The sequence below is a fragment of the Pan troglodytes genome, chromosome 20, assembly GCF_028858775.2.
Source record: "Pan troglodytes isolate AG18354 chromosome 20, NHGRI_mPanTro3-v2.0_pri, whole genome shotgun sequence".
Taxonomy (NCBI): Eukaryota; Metazoa; Chordata; class Mammalia; order Primates; family Hominidae; genus Pan; species Pan troglodytes.
In genome coordinates, this window is record NC_072418.2 from 14,805,089 (window position 1) to 14,820,442 (window position 15,354).

Here is a 15,354-nt window from a genome sequence, read left to right on the forward strand (position 1 = left end):
GACCTCTGGAGCCTGGGGCCATATTCGGGAACAGTGTTTTGGTTCTGACATGCATAGGGTCCCTGGGGTCAGACGGTAATCTGTATATATGAAGAAAATCTGTGAAGGTCAGGTTCAGAGACAGAATTGTTTGGGACCTCACCTGCAGAAACAGTTTATGAAGTTGACTATTTAGCTCAGAAGCTTAGACTGTCACCTGGTAAGAGTTTCCTGCTGGTAAATGTGAAGGTCTGGAAGGAGGGAGCGTTTCCACACTGTGAGGAGGGGGTGGGGGAGTATGAGAGAAAGCCTTGGCTATGTCTCATCCTCAGTTGCCGCCCCCTGAAGGACACCTGCCTCTCCCTCCTGGTCCAATCATGCCTGACCTGGTCTTGGTTCCTCTCTGACTCTGAGGTGACGAGATTGCCCTGCTGGACACTGAGTCTGGAATTCCCAGTACACACTTGTAACCCCAATGGAGAAGAAAGGAGCAGGAACAGCTCTTTGAGTGAGGAAAAAGATAGTGCCCTGTCTAAAAATCGGGAGCAAATTTCACTAAAATGAACATATCCAATGACCAAGTTGTAGGGAGGGAGCTGGCCCTTAGATGGTGGCTAGAACCCCTCACTTCTGCTCCGCAGGTCCAGTTACCCAGGGCTTCTACTGTCACTCTGGGATGAGGGGATGGGGGCCTGGACCTCTGTCCAATCAGGAGTGCTGGGGCGGGGCCCTGCCAACTGTCCATCCTGGGAAGGTGGGGACGCATTCCCGCTCTCACCTTGGTGACCGTGCCTACTGAGATTGGGATCCAGTCTTTCCCGCTGTGAAAGGGACCAGGTCCCTACACCACAACTGCTGTCGCTCTGTCGCCTGCACTGTGACCTGCACTAGTCACGGGAGCCCTAGAGAGATAAGCCAGGACGCCTGGAAATGGTGAGTGTTTGGGGCCAGCTACCCGAAACCCGGCAGGGGCTGGGTGGAAACGGCCAGAACCGGCTGTGACGGGACCCCAGGCCCCCTGCAGGCGACTTCGGGGTTTGGGACCCGAGTTCTGGCACATCTCGGCCCTCAGTCTCCTCGGCCGCAAGGTGGGGTTGTGCCAGCAGCCGGGACCTTGGGCGTCCTGTCCTGTCCCTGCCTGGTGACTGCGGTCCCGGAGCCCTCTGTGGGCAGCTCCGCCCCCGCAACCTCGCGTCTTCCCAGATTGTGCGGGGGCCACACATGACAAAAGGAGAGTCCTGCCTTGGGTGTAGGGTTCGTGTGGGAGGAGCTGCGGTCCCTGGGGCCCCCAGTACGTTTTTTTCCTGTTAAACTGGGCTGGGGGTGGTGGCTCACGCCTGTAATCCCAGCACTTTGGGAGGCCGAGGCAGGCGGATCACGAGGTCAGATCGAGACCATCCTGGCTAACATGGTGAAATCCCGTCTCTACTAAAAATACAAAAAACTAGCCGGGTGTGGTGGCGTGCGCCTATACTCCCAGCTACTCGGGAGGCTGAAGCAGGAGAATGGCGTGAACCTGGGAGGCGGAGCTTGCAGTGAGCCGAGATCACGCCACTGCACTCCGGCCTGGGCGACACAGCCAGACTCCGTCTCAAAAAAAAAAAAAAAAAAAAAGGGAGCTTCTGGGTTGCTGAACACATGGCGAGGCTGGGATGGTGGGACACCCAGAGAGAGCAGGGAGGCTCTGTATCCCCCTACTCCACATCTTGCTCTATCATCCTCATCTGGCTGTTCAGCTATATCCTTTGTAATGTCCTTTACAGTATATAGGTAAACAAAAAATTAAACTGAGGCACTGTTAAAAATTAAACAGTTTGAACATACGGTGATTTATGAATGAGAATCACCCAGTCGTGGTTTGTGGTTTGTTATCAGAAAAATTTAGAAGAATTGCATTTTAGTTGTGTTTCGATTCCTTAGGTAGAACCTTAGTGCACTACAAACACTTTGGTCCAATTGCTGCTCTTAATTTCTTCACACTGCCTAGGGGACTGGTTTATCCCTGCATTTTCCTCATCTATGGGATACAGGGTCTCAAATCCTCAACCCTGGGACCCCAGCCTAACTCTTGCAGTAATGTTAGGAAATTTTCAATTTCTTCCCCAAATCTCCAAACGTTAACCCTTTTTCTCCAATTCACAGTATTATCAACGATTTGTTCTTTATTGTAGAGTATATTTCTTCATCCTTTCTCTCACATCGATGCAGTTTTTAATGGTTATCATTTTTTCACAGGGTCCATGGATGATAATTTAAAAATATTTGTGTTGTTTCTGAACATTTCACATAAGAGGAAAGTAGAGAATAATCATGTTACACACCAGTGAAAAAACCCTTATTTTATTTATTTATTTATTTTTTTTTTGTGAGACGGAGTCTTGCTCTGTTGCTCAGGCTGAAGTGCTGTGGTGCAGTCTCAGCTCATTGCAACCTCTGCCTCCTGGGTTCAGGCAATTCTCTTGCCTCAGCCTCCCGCGTAGCTGGCATCCACCACCACGCCCAGCTAATTTTCATATTTTTTAGTAGAGACAGGATTTTGTCATGTTAGCCAGGCTGGTCTTTTAACTCCTGATCTCAGGTGATCTGCCCACCCCGGCCTCTCGAAGTGCTGGGATTACAGGGGTGAGCAACTGCACCCGGCCCACTGATGTATTTCAAACAGGTTACCTTATGGTGATATTCAGTCTTTATTTAAGGATATATGACATCTTTCCATTTATTACCCTTTACTTTGATGTCTTTCAGTATATACTTTTTGCATAATAATTATTTTATATCCTTCCTGAGAATTTTAGGGACTTCAAGAAAGTTAATTGTGGTTGCAGTGGCTCATGCTTATAATTCCAGCACTTTGGGAGGCCAAGGCAGGCAATTCACTTGAGGCCAGGAGTTCGAGACCACTCTGGGCAACATGGCAAAACCTTGTCTTTACTAAAAATATTAACATAAAAATTAGCAGCCGGGTGTGGTGGCTCACTCCTGTAATCCTAGCACTTTGGGAGGCCAAGGCAGGCGGATTGCCTGAGCTTAGGAGTTCAGGACCAGCCTGGGCAACACAGTGAAACCTCATCTCTACTAAGATACAAAAAATTAGCCAGGCGTGGCTGCGTGCGCCTGTAATCTCACTACTTGGGAGGCTGAGGCAGGAGAATCACTTGAGCCCGGGAGGCAGAAGTTACAGTGAGCCGAGATCACGCCACTGCACTCCAGCCTGGGAGACAGAGGAAGACTCCGTCTCAAAAAAAAAAAAAAAAAAAATTACATTCAACGAGTTGTTGCTGGTAATTCAACATGCACTGAGATTTATTTCTTTATAGAGTTTGCATTGTAGAAACTGAAAATATTGCATATGCACCAAATACATAAAACAGTTCACAATGAACCAAAATACTGATGGAGCCAGTATTGTAAATTATAATTTCCTTATGTTTCTTCATAGTTTCACAACCTGTATGTGTGTATATATGTGTATGTGTCTCTGTGTCTGTGTGTGTGTGTGTGTGTGTATATATATATATTTTTTTAATTTTTTGTATTTTTAGTAGAGACAGGGTTTCACCGTGTTAGCCAGGATGGTCTCGATCTCTTGACCTCATGATCCGCCCGCCTCAGCCTCCCAAAGTGCTGGGATTACAGGCGTGAGCCACTGCACCCGGCCTTATTTTTTTATTTTTTAAAAAGTACTTTATGGATGGGGGTTATCACTATTTTGCTCAGGGTTTTCTGGAATTCCTAGTCTGAAGCAATCCTCTTGCCTTGTCTTTCCAAAATAGTTAGATTACAGGCATGATACACCATGCCTGGCCACTAATTTCTTTTTTTTTTTTTTTTTTTTTTTTTGAGACGGAGTCTCGCTCTGTCACCCAGGCTGGAGTGCAGTGGCACGATCTCGGCTCACTGCAAGCTCCACCTCCTGGGTTCACGCCATTCTCCTGCCTCAGCCTCCCGAGTAGCTGGGACTACTGGCACCCACCACCACTCCTGGCTAATTTTTTTTTTTTTTTTTTTTTGTATTTTTAGTAGAGACGGGGGTTTCATCGTGTTAGCCAGGATGGTCTTGATCCGCCCGCCTTGGCCTCCCAAAGTGTTGGGATTACATGGGTGAGGTACCGCACCTGGCCACCTGGCCACTAATTTCTTTTTTTTTCTTTTTTTCTTTTTTTCTTTTTTTTTTTTTGATACGGAGTCTCCTCTGTTGCCCAGGCTGGAGTGCAGTGGCGGGATCTCGGCTCACTGCAAGCTCCGCCTTCTGGGTTCACGCCATTCTCCTGCCTCAGCCTCCCGAGTAGCTGGGACTACAGGCGCCCGCCACTGCGCCCAGCTAATTTTTTGTATTTTTAGTAGAGACGGGGTTTCGCCGTGGTCTCGATATCCTGACCTCATGATCCGCCCGCCTCGGCCACCCAAAGTGCTGGGATTACAGGCGTGAGCCACCGCGCCCGGCCTTCTTTTTGTTTGTTTGTTTGTTTGTTTTTTTGAGACGGAGTTTCACTCTTGTTGCCCAGGCTGGAGTGCAATGGCACGATCTCGGCTCCCTGCAACCTCTGCCTCCCAGGTTCAGGCGATTCTCCTGCCTCAGCCTGAGTGTCTGGGATTACAGGCGCACACCACCACACCTGGCTAATTTTGTATTTTTAGTAAAGATGAGGTTTGTGGCCAGGCTGGTTCCAAACTCCTGACCTCAAATGATCCACCCGCCTTGGCCTCCCAAAATGCGAGGATTTCAGGTGTGAGCCACTGTATCTGGCCACTAATTTCTTTTTATCACTGAATAATTTATTGAAAAGTTCATCTTGAGCTGGGCTTAGTGCCTTATGCCTGAATTGCCAGCTACATGGGAGGCTGAGGTAGGAGGATTGCTTGAGGCCAGAAGTTGGAGATCAGCCTGGTAGATACAGTGAGATCCCCCATGTCTTGGGGAAAAAAATTTTTGCTCATCTTGTCTGACTTTAGTTTTTGGGAAATATGGATAAGGCTGCTGAAAACATCTTTGGGAGGACTTTTCTGGGGACATGAGCTTTCAATTCATTGGGGTCAATATGTAGTAGGGTTACTGATGAATCGTGTGGTAAGACCATGCTTATCTTTAGAGCTCACCAGACTGTCTTACAGAGTGACTGTAGAATATTCCATTCACATCAACAGTGAATGGAAGTTCCTGTGGCTTCCCTTTTTTTTTTTTTTTTTTTTTGAGATGGGGTCTTGCTCTGTTGCCCAGGCTAGAGTGCAGTGGTGCAATCTTGGCTCACTGCAACCTCCACCTTCTGGGTTCAAGCATTCTCCTGCTCAGCCTCCCAAGTAGCTGGAATTACAGGCACTCGCCCAGCTAATTTTTGTATTTTTAGTAGAGATGAGTTTCACCATGTTAGGCAGGCTGGTCTCAAACTCCTGACCTCAGGTGATCCACCTGCCTCAGCCTCCTAAAGTGCTGGGATTACAGGCCTGAGTCACTGTACCCAGCCTGCCTATCTTTAATCAACTAGTTTATTTCATAGAATAATCAATCATTATTATAAAAAACATAAAATTTACCAGCTTAAACAGTTTGATGTATACAGTTGAATTAGCTTGAGAACTCTACATAACATCTAATATGAATTATACTTTTTTTTTTTTTTTTTGGGCTACTGGCTTTTTACAATTATAGCATCCTGTCTGAGGTTTCATGCATGTTGCAGCAGGGGCCAGGATGTTATTTTCCAAGACTGAACAATATCCTGTTGTATTTATATGCTTACCATATTTAGGTTATCCATTTAGCCTCTCAGTGGGCATGTGCATTGGTTCACCTCTTAGCTATTGTGAAAAATGCTTTTCAAATATGTCTTCAAGATCAGGCTTTACATGGCAACAGCAGACTCTGGGGATTACTTGAGATAGGAGAAAGGGAGAAGGGCAAGTGTTGAAATACTACTGGGTACTATGCTGTGTACCTGGGTAACAGGATCATTTGTACCGCAGAGCTCGAAATCTGAAAGTGCTGGAATTACAGGCATGAGCCACCATGCCCAGCCCTGTTCTTTGGTTTTTAAAATTCAAGTAGACGTTGGGCACAGCAGCTGGCTATAGTGTTAGCTTCTTGAAAGGCTGAAGTGGAAAAATCGCCGTAGCCCAGGGATTGGAGGATTTAGTGCACCATGATCTCACCTGTGAATAGCTACTGCACTCCAACCTGGGTTACATAGCAAGACTCTGTCTCTAAAAAAAGGAAAAAAAAGCCAGGCGCAGTGGCTCATGCCTGCAATCCCAGCACTTTGGGAGTCTGAGGTGGGTGGATCATGAGGTCAGGAGTTTGAGACTAGCCTGACCAACATGGTGAAACCCCGTCTCTACTAAAAATGCAAAATTAGCTGGGCGTGGTGGCACACGCCTGTAATCCCAGCTACTCGGGAGGCTGAGGCAGGAGAATCGCTTGAACCCAGGAGGTCGAGGTTGCAGTGAGCCGAGATTGTGCCACCGCACTCTAGCCTGGGCGACAGAGCGAGACTCCGTCTCAAAATTTAAAAAACAAAAAGGAAAAAAAACCTAATTTTTGCTAGAAAAACGGTTTTTCATTTAGGACATTAAAGAAAATGTTTTGGCTGGGCACGGTGGCTCACGCCTATAATCCCAGCACTTTGGGAGGCCGAGGCGGGTGGATGATGAGGTCAAGAGATCGAGACCATCCTGGCTAACACGGTGAAACCCCGTCTCTACTAAAAAATACAAAAAATTAGCCAGGCGTGGTGGCGGGCGCCTGTAGTCCCAGCTACTCGGGAGGCTGAGGCAGGAGAATGGCATGAACTCAGGAGGCAGAGTTTGCAGTGAGCCTAGATCAAGCCATTGCACTCCAGCCTGGCCACAGAGCAAGGCTCCGTCTAAAAAAAAAAAAAAAAATGTTTCTTGGCTGGGTGCAGCGGCTCATGTCTGTAATCCTAGCACTTTGGGAGGCCGAGGCAGGTCTAATCACCTGAGCTCAGGAGTTCAAGACCAGCCTGGCCAATATGGTAAAACCCTGTCTCTACTAAAAATACAAAAATTAGCTGGGTGTGGTGGTGCTCACCTATAGTCCCAGCTACTCGGGAAGCTGAGGCATGAAAATCCTCCCACCTTGGCCTCCTAAAGTGCTGAGATTACAGACATGAGCCACTGCTCCCAGCCCAGACTGTAATTTCTACACATGAAGAAAATGTATGACTGTCAGGCTCAGAGACAGAATTGTTTAAGGCATCATCAGAGGAAGGTTTGATGAAGTAGATAGTTTATTTAGGTCAGAAGTTTAAACTGACCCTGGGTGAGAACTTCCTGCTGGTGAAAATAAAAGTCTGGAAGGAGGGAGTGAGCATTTCTGCACTGCGAGGAGGGGACGGGGGGCGGTGCGAGGAAGGCTTGACCTTGCCTCTTCCCAAGTTTCTGCCTCCTGGAGGACATCTGTCTCTCCTAGTACAGTGGTACCTGGGCTGGGCTCCGCTCCTGCTCTAAGGCAAATGCATGGCTTTGTCAGGGCAATAGGCTGTTGGCCCCCTAAAGGCTTGCACTGACATGAGGCAGATTGATTAATAGAAGAAAAGGCATACAAATTTATTTAACAGGTATACACGGGAAGCTTCAGAATGAAGGCCCACCCAACAATAAGATGGAAAAGCTTATATACCATCCTGAGGCTAGGAAAAACAAAATTCAGGTTATGTTGGTAAGTCAGATTTAGTGGCAAGACAGCTTATGAGAGAGGGAAAGTAAGAGGTTTAGATAGCAAAGGTGGACTGTTACATAAAAGAGGAAAGGTCCCAGAGGGACTAGATGGTAAATGCTTCTTTTCAGACATTTACTTATTTACTTTTTTCTTTTCTTTTCTTTTCTTTTCTTTTCTTTTTTTGAGACAGAGTTTTGCTCTTGTTGCCCAGGCTGGAGTGCAATGGCGCAATCTTGGCTCACGGCAACTCCGCCTCCCGGGTTCAAGCGATTCTCCTGCCTCAGCCTCCTGAGTAGCTGGGATTACAGGCATGTGCCACCATGCCTGGCTAATTTTTGTATTTTTAGTAGAGACAGGGTTTCTCCATGTTGGTCACGCTGGTCTCGAACTCCCGACCTCAGGTGATCTGCCTGCCTTGGCCTCCCAAAGTGCTGGGATTACAAGCGTGAGCCACTGCGCCCGGCCTACTTTTTTCATATATATATATATATATATATATATATTTTTTTTTTTTTTTTTTTTGAGATGGAGTCTTGCTCTGTCGCCCAGGCTGGAGTGCAGTGGTGCCATCTCAGCTCACTGCAAGCTCCACCTCCAGGGTTCACGCCATTTTCCCACCTTAGCCTCCCGAGTAGCTGGGACTACAGGTGCCTGCCACCACGCCCGGCTAATTTTTTTTTTTTTTTTTTTGTATTTTTAGTAGAGATGGGGTTTCACTGTGTTAGCCAGGATGGTCTCAATCTCCTGACCTCCTGATCTGCCTGCCTCGGCCTCCCAAAGTGCTGGGAATACAGGTGTGAGCCACCATGCCTGGCCTTCTTACTTAGATTTTTAAGTAACAGAAATGGAAGTCTTACTGTGTTGACTAGGCCGGTCTCAGATTCCTCGCTTTAAATTTTTCTCCCTCCTGGGTGTCAAGCGCATCAGTGTGAAGAGACCACCAAGCAGGCTTTGTGTGAACAATAAAGCTTTTAATTCACCTGGGTGCAGGTGGGCTGAGTCCAAAAAGACAGTCAGCAAAGGGAAATGGGGAAGGGGTTGCTTTATAGGAGTTGGGTAGGTAATGGAAAATTAGAGTAAAAGGTGGTTATCTATTGTTAGCGGAGGGGGTCACAAGGTATGTTGTGGGGAGATCATAAGACTCATTGTCCAGAAGAAGAATGTCACAAAGTTGATTGATCAGCTAAGGTAGGGCAGGGACAAGTCACAGTGGTAAAATGTTGTAACGTTGGTTAATGAGTTAAGGCAGGAACTGGCTGTTTTACTTCTTTGTGGTTTTTTGGCTGCTCCAAACTTCTTGGCTCCTGAGGCCACCTGGATGTATATGTGCAGGTCACAGGGGTTATAATGGCTGAGCTTTGGCTCAGAGGCCTGACACTGGGCTTCCCAAAGTGCTGGGATTACAGGTATGAGCCACTGTGCCCAGTCTCTGTTTGGGTTTCAAAGGTGTCATTCTCAGTCTATCAGCGATCAGGGATAGGAAAAGAAGGGGAGAGAGGGAATAGCTTTATTAATGGAGATTCTCTACAGTTAACAGATTTCATCCCCGCAAAAGACAGCTTTGCAAGGCTCTTTCTGTTTGCTGACAAGCAACGGCCATTCAGAATTTTCAAAGAAATATTTTTTTGGTATGCAGTATTTTTTTTTGTTTTTTTTTTTGTTTGTTTTGTTTTGAGATGGAGTCTTGCTCTGTCACCCAGGCTGGAGTGCAGTGGCGCCATCTTGGCTCACTGCAAGCTCCGCCTCCCGGGTTCACGCCATTCTCCTGCCTCAGCCTCCCAAGTAACTGGGACTACAGGCGCCCGCCACTACGCCCAGCTAATTTTTGTATTTTTAGTACAGACAGGGTTTCACCGTGTTAGCCAGGATGGTCTCGATTTCCTGACCTCGTGATCCGCCCGCCTTGGCCTCCCAAAGTGCTGGGATTACAGGCATGAGTCACCACGCCCAGCCTAGTATGCAGTATTTTAATTTACTTCACCACTGACTCTGGAACTCCCTGCACACACTTGTAATCCCCTGCAGGATGAAGGAGAAGGGACAGCCCATTGAGTGAGGAAGAAGATAGTGCTCTGTCTAAAAATCAGGAGCAAGTTTGGCTAAAATACAAATATCTAATGACCAGGGTGCAGGGAGGGAGCTCTGTTGCCCAGGCTGGAGTGCAGTTGTGCCATCTCGGCTCACTGCAACCTCCACCTCCTGGGTTCAAGCAACTCTCATGCCTCAGCCTCCTGAGTAGCTGGGATTACAGGTGTGCACCACCACACCTGGCTAACTTTTGTGTTTTTAGTAAAGACAGGGTTTCGCCATGCTGGCCAGGCTCTTATTAAATTTCTGGCCTTAGGTGATCCACCTGCCTCAGAATATTATCTTTTTTTTGATAATAGGTATGGCTGGACCATGTTGTAGAGCATGTGATCTTGACTGGGCAGAAAGCATACGCTTTGCTGGACAGTGTTAAAATTGCAAGTGGAGTACTTGTTAATAAACATAAAATCACTGATAAACCCACTAAAATGTGTTTCTCATTGTTCATAGAAGTTTTTTGGGAGACAGACTCTTTGAAAGTAAAGAAGGTAACATGGAGAAGTTTTCACCTAGATTCCAGATGACATGTTGAAGAAGAAAACTCTTCCCAGAGTAAAATTATCTCAAAGCAGTGTGTGTGGAGAAGTTGGCATAGGTCATTCATCCCTTAATGGGAATATCAGAGCTGACACTAGACACAAGCCAGAGTATTGGGAATTTGGACAGAATCCATATAATTGTAAACACTGTAAGAAAGCCTTCAGCTGTCTTTCCTACTTTCGAACACATGAAAGGTGAGCACTGGGGGGAAACCCTATTATTGTAAATAATGTGGGAAAACCTTTATTTCTGGTTTAAGCATTCAAAGACACAGGGTAATGCACAGTGGAGGTAGACGTTATAAATGTAAACTTTGGGGAAAGCCAGTTTACGTCTTATTCATGAACAAACTCCCACTGGAGAGAAACCATGTGAATGCAGACAATGTGGTTATTCCAGTACCCTTTGAATGCATGACAGATCTCACACTGGGGAGAAGCCCTGTGAATGTAAGGAATGTGGGAAAGCATTCAATAGTGCCAGTGCCTTTAAAGCACATAAAAGAACTCACACTGGGGAGAGGCCATATGAACGTAAACAATATGGTAAAGCCTTCCCCCATCCCATTTCCCTTCAAGTACACAAAAGAACTCACATAGGGGAGAAGTTGTATGAATGTAACGAATGTGGGAAAGCATTCCACAGTACCAGATCCTTTCCTAGACATGAAAGGGGTCACACTGGTGAGAAGCCTTATGAATGTAAGAAATGTAGGAAAGCCTTCATTTATTTCACTTCCTTTGAATGTCATGAAAGAATTCACAGTGGAGAGAAGCCTTATGAGTGTAAGCAATGTGATAAAGCCTTCCTTTTTCATAGTTCCATCCAATATCATGAAAGGACTCACACTGGAGAGAAACCTTATGAATGTAAGAAATGTGAGAAAGGGCCAGGCGCAGTGGCCCACCCCTGCAATCCTAGCACTTTGGGAGGCAGAGACGGGTGGATCACAAGGTCAGGAGTTTGAGACCAGCCTGGCCAATATGGTGAAACCCTATCTCTACTAAAAAAAAAATATATATATATATATATATATATATATAATTAGACAGGCGTGGTGGCTGGCACCTGTAGTTCCAGCTACTCAGCAGGCTGAGGCAGAATTGCTTGGACCCAGGAGGCGGAGGTTGCAGCGAGCCGAGATCGCGCCACTGCACTCCAGCCTGGGCAACAGAATGAGACTCAGTCTCAAAAAAAAAAAAAAAGAAATGTGGAAAAGCCTTCCAATCTACCTCACACCTTCAAATGCATGCAAGGACTCACACTGGAGAAAAACGCTATGAATATAAGCAATGTGGCAAAACCTCTGGATGTGCCTCAAACCTTCAAAAGCGTGAAAAGACTCACACTGGAGAGAGTGAGCAATGTGGAAAAGCGCTTAGTAATTTCTCTTCATCTCAAATACATGAAGGGGTACACAGGAAAGAGAAGCCATATGAATGCAAGCAATGTGGGAAAGTTTTCAGTTCTTCCAGGTCCTTTCACTGTCATGAAAGGACTCACACTGGAGAGAAACCCTATGAGTGTAAGCAATGTGGGAGGGCCTTCATTTCTTCCAATTCCATTCTATATCATGAGAAGACACACTGGAGAAAATCCCTGTGTGTGTAAGCAATGTGATAAAGCCTTCATTTCTTCCAGTTCCAGCTGCTATCATGAAAGGATTCACAATGGAGAGAAACTCTCTGAGTATAAGCAATGTGGGAATGCCTTTAGATGTGCTTCAAACCTTCAAAAGCATGGAAAGACTCACAGTGGAGAGAAACCCTATAATCCCAGCACTTTGGGAAGCGGAGGCAGGAGGATCACTTAAGCCTGGGAGTTTGAGATCAGCCTGGGCAACTTGGCAAGACTCCATCTCTATTATAAGTTTAAAAGACTTCTAAATCATGGTGGTAGTAGTGGTGGTAGCTGAGGAACCCATGGAAAGGCATGGTGGTATGTACCTGTACTCCCAGTTACTCAGGAAGCTGAGGTGGGAGGATCACCTGAGCCTGGGAAGTCCAGGCTGCAGAAAGTGGACTGTACTCCACTGGAGAGATCATGCCACTGTACTCCAGCTTGTACAACAGACTGAGACCCTGTTCCCCTACAAAAAACTAAAATATTTCTACCAAGAAGCTTCAAGGAGAATCCCAAATGATTCCTACAAGATGGTCACAATGAAAAAACTCACATAAGATGCCTTACTGCAAGGGCCTAACCCTGAAGCCACTAAATCTAATTACAAAGAATTAACTCTGAGGCTTCTTCAGTCACTCACCTGACAGCATTCAGAAATAAATACAAGAGCAGAAAGCTTTGGATTCAGCTTAGCAGAGCCCTCATTCAGAGACCTAGGACATAGAGTTGGAAATACTCTGGTTAGAGACAACACCTCCACTAAGAGCTTATGACAGTTTTGTCTTCATAAATATATAGGTTAGCTGGGCAAGGTGGCAGGTATGTATATATGTTTACAAAGTTCAGAACAAGCTGTTCCCTCCTGTCAAAAGCCCAATACCTAATTAGGAGGCCGTCGTTTGATGAAACTTGCTGAAAGGAAGAAACAACAGAGGTGTCATAGTCAGACTCACTGCCTCAGAAGGACCTTTTTCAAAACCAAAAGCTAAAGTTCCTGTTCAGCAGTACCCTATGGGGAATTGTTGGCTGTGGTATACACTATGTATGGTATTCAACTTCCTCTCAGAGTTTGTTTCTAATCTTTTTTTAAAGTAATTTTTTCAGGCCGGGCGCAGTGGCTCACGCCTGTAATCCCAGCACTTTGGGAGGCCGAGGCAGGTGGATCACGAGGTCAGGAGCTCGAGACCATCCTGACAAACACAGTGAAACCCCGTCTCTACTAAAAATACAAAAAAATTAGCCAGGCGTGGTGGCGGGCGCCTGTAGTCCCAGCTACTCGGGAGGCTGAGGCAGGAGAATGGCATGAACCTGGGAGGAGGAGCTTGCAGTGGGTGGAGATCCTGCCACTGCACTCCAGTCTGGGCGACAGAGCGAGACTCCATCTCAAAAAAATAAAGTAACTTTTTCATTAACTAATGTCATAAAAACATTCTAACCACAAATACATTTTGTTGTTGTTGTTTTAAGAGAATGGGTTTTGCAGGCCAGGTGCAGTGGCTCACGCCTGTAATCCCAGCACTTTGGGAGGCCGAGGCAGGTGGATCACCTGCGATCGGGAGTTTGAGACCAGGCTGACCAATACGGTGAAACCCCGTCTCTATTAAAAATACAAAATTAGACCGGGCACGGTGGCTCACGCCTGTAATCCCAGCACTTTGGGAGGCCGAGATGGGCGGATCATGAGGTCAGGAGATTGAGACCATCCTGGCTAACACGGTGAAACCCCGTCTCTACTAAAAAACACAAAAACTTAGCCAGGCGTGGTGGCGGGTGCCTGTAGTCCCAGCTACTCGGGAGGCTGAGGCAGGAGAATGGCGTGAACCAGGGAGGCGGAGCTTGCAGTGAGCCGAGATTGCGCCACTGCACTCCAGTCTGGGCGACAGAGCGAGACTCCGTCTCATAAATACATACATACATACATACATACATACATACATACATACATACAAAATTAGCTGGTGTGGTGACACATGCCTGTAATCCCAGCTACTCAGGAGGCTGAGGCAGGAGAAACTCTTGAACCCGGGAGGCTGAGGTTGCAGTGAGCCAAGATCGCGCCATTGCACTCCAGCCTGGGCAACAAGAGCGAAACTCCATCTGAAAAAAAAAAAAAAAAAAAAAGAATGGGCTTTGTTGTGGCCCAGGCTGGAGTGCAGTGGTATTCACAGGTGTCATCATGGTGCACTAAGCCTCAAACTCCTGGGCTCAAGCCATCCTTCCAACTCATCCTTCCAAGTAGCTCACACTACAGCTACCAGCTACGTGCCTGGCTTGGAATTAAAGGAACTGTTAATAATTGTAAAATTAGGGCCGGGCACAGTGGCTCATGCCTGTAATCCCAGCACTTTGGGAGGCCAAGGTGGGTGGATCACCTGAGGTCAGGAGTTGGAGACCAGCCTGGCCAACATGGTGAAACCCCGTCTCTACTAAAAATACAAAAATTAGCTGGGCTTGGTGGCGAGCACCTGTAATCCTAGATATTTGGGAGGCTGAGGCAGGAGAATGGCGTGAACCTGGGAGGCGGAGCTTGCAGTGAGCCGAGATCGCGCCACTGCACTCCAGCCTGGGTGACAGAGCAAGACTCCGTCTCAAAAAAAAAAAAAAAGAAAAAGTGGAGTTGGTAGGTGTACCCAGGCCAAACATTGCGGCTGGACTCAGAGTCAGTGGCCCAAAAAGAGTACTAAAATTTGCATTAAAAGGCAGGGTCTGGCTGGGCGCAGTGGCTCACGCCTATAATCCCAGTACTTTGGGAGGCCGAGGAAGGCAGATCACAAGGTCAGGCGTTCGAGACCAGTCTGGCCAACATAGTGAAAGAAACCCTGTCTCTACTAAAAATACACAAAAAATTAGCCAGGTGTGGTGGTGTGCGTCTGTAGTCCCAGCTACTCAGGAGGCTGAGGCAGGAGAATTGCGTGAACCCGGGAGACGGAGGTTGCAGTGAGCCAAGATCGTGCCACTGCACTCAAGCCTGGGTGACAGAATGAGACTCCGTCTCAAAAAAAAAGAAAAAGAAAATGCAGGGTCATGCTGAACTTAAAGGGTGTGGATGTAGATTTTCTGATCATTGAGCACATCTCAGGGAACAAAGCTCCCATCATGTGCCACCTGACTTAACAGAGCCCATGGACAAAGGAACCCATATATGAACTTCCTCTGCCACATCCAGATGATCCTTAATGAAAAGAAACACATTGTACATAAACTACAAGAGGAGGCTGCACAGAAAAAAAAAAAAAATATATATATATATATATATCTATAAAAATATAAATATATATATATATATATCCCGGAAGAAACCTTCCGGGCCCAGAAGGCCCAGAAATAAATTCAGCCAAAAGGAAATGCAAACATAAGTTAAAAAACCAACCCCAGGCCAGGCGTGGTGGCTCAGGCCTGTAATCCCAGCACTTTGGGAGGCTGAGACTGGCGGATCACGAAGTCAGGAGTTC

At 46.7% G+C, this 15,354-nt stretch overlaps 2 long non-coding RNA genes across 2 annotated transcripts in view; one reads left to right on the forward strand and one right to left on the reverse strand.

Moving 5' to 3' along the window:
• Window positions 1-703: 703 nt before the first annotated feature.
• The window catches only part of LOC134809079 (uncharacterized), a 35,838-nt gene continuing 21,187 nt past the window's right edge, over window positions 704-15,354 (forward strand). Inside the window, exon 1 of the long non-coding RNA XR_010153723.1 lies at window positions 704-912. This is a non-coding gene — a long non-coding RNA (uncharacterized LOC134809079). The remainder of the gene's footprint in view (window positions 913-15,354) is intronic.
• LOC134809078 (uncharacterized) lies at window positions 8,602-13,999 on the reverse strand. Its single transcript, XR_010153722.1, has 3 exons — window positions 13,877-13,999; window positions 12,543-12,615; window positions 8,602-9,111 (listed from the first exon to the last, which is right to left on the reverse strand). It is a non-coding gene; the product is annotated as an uncharacterized LOC134809078 (long non-coding RNA).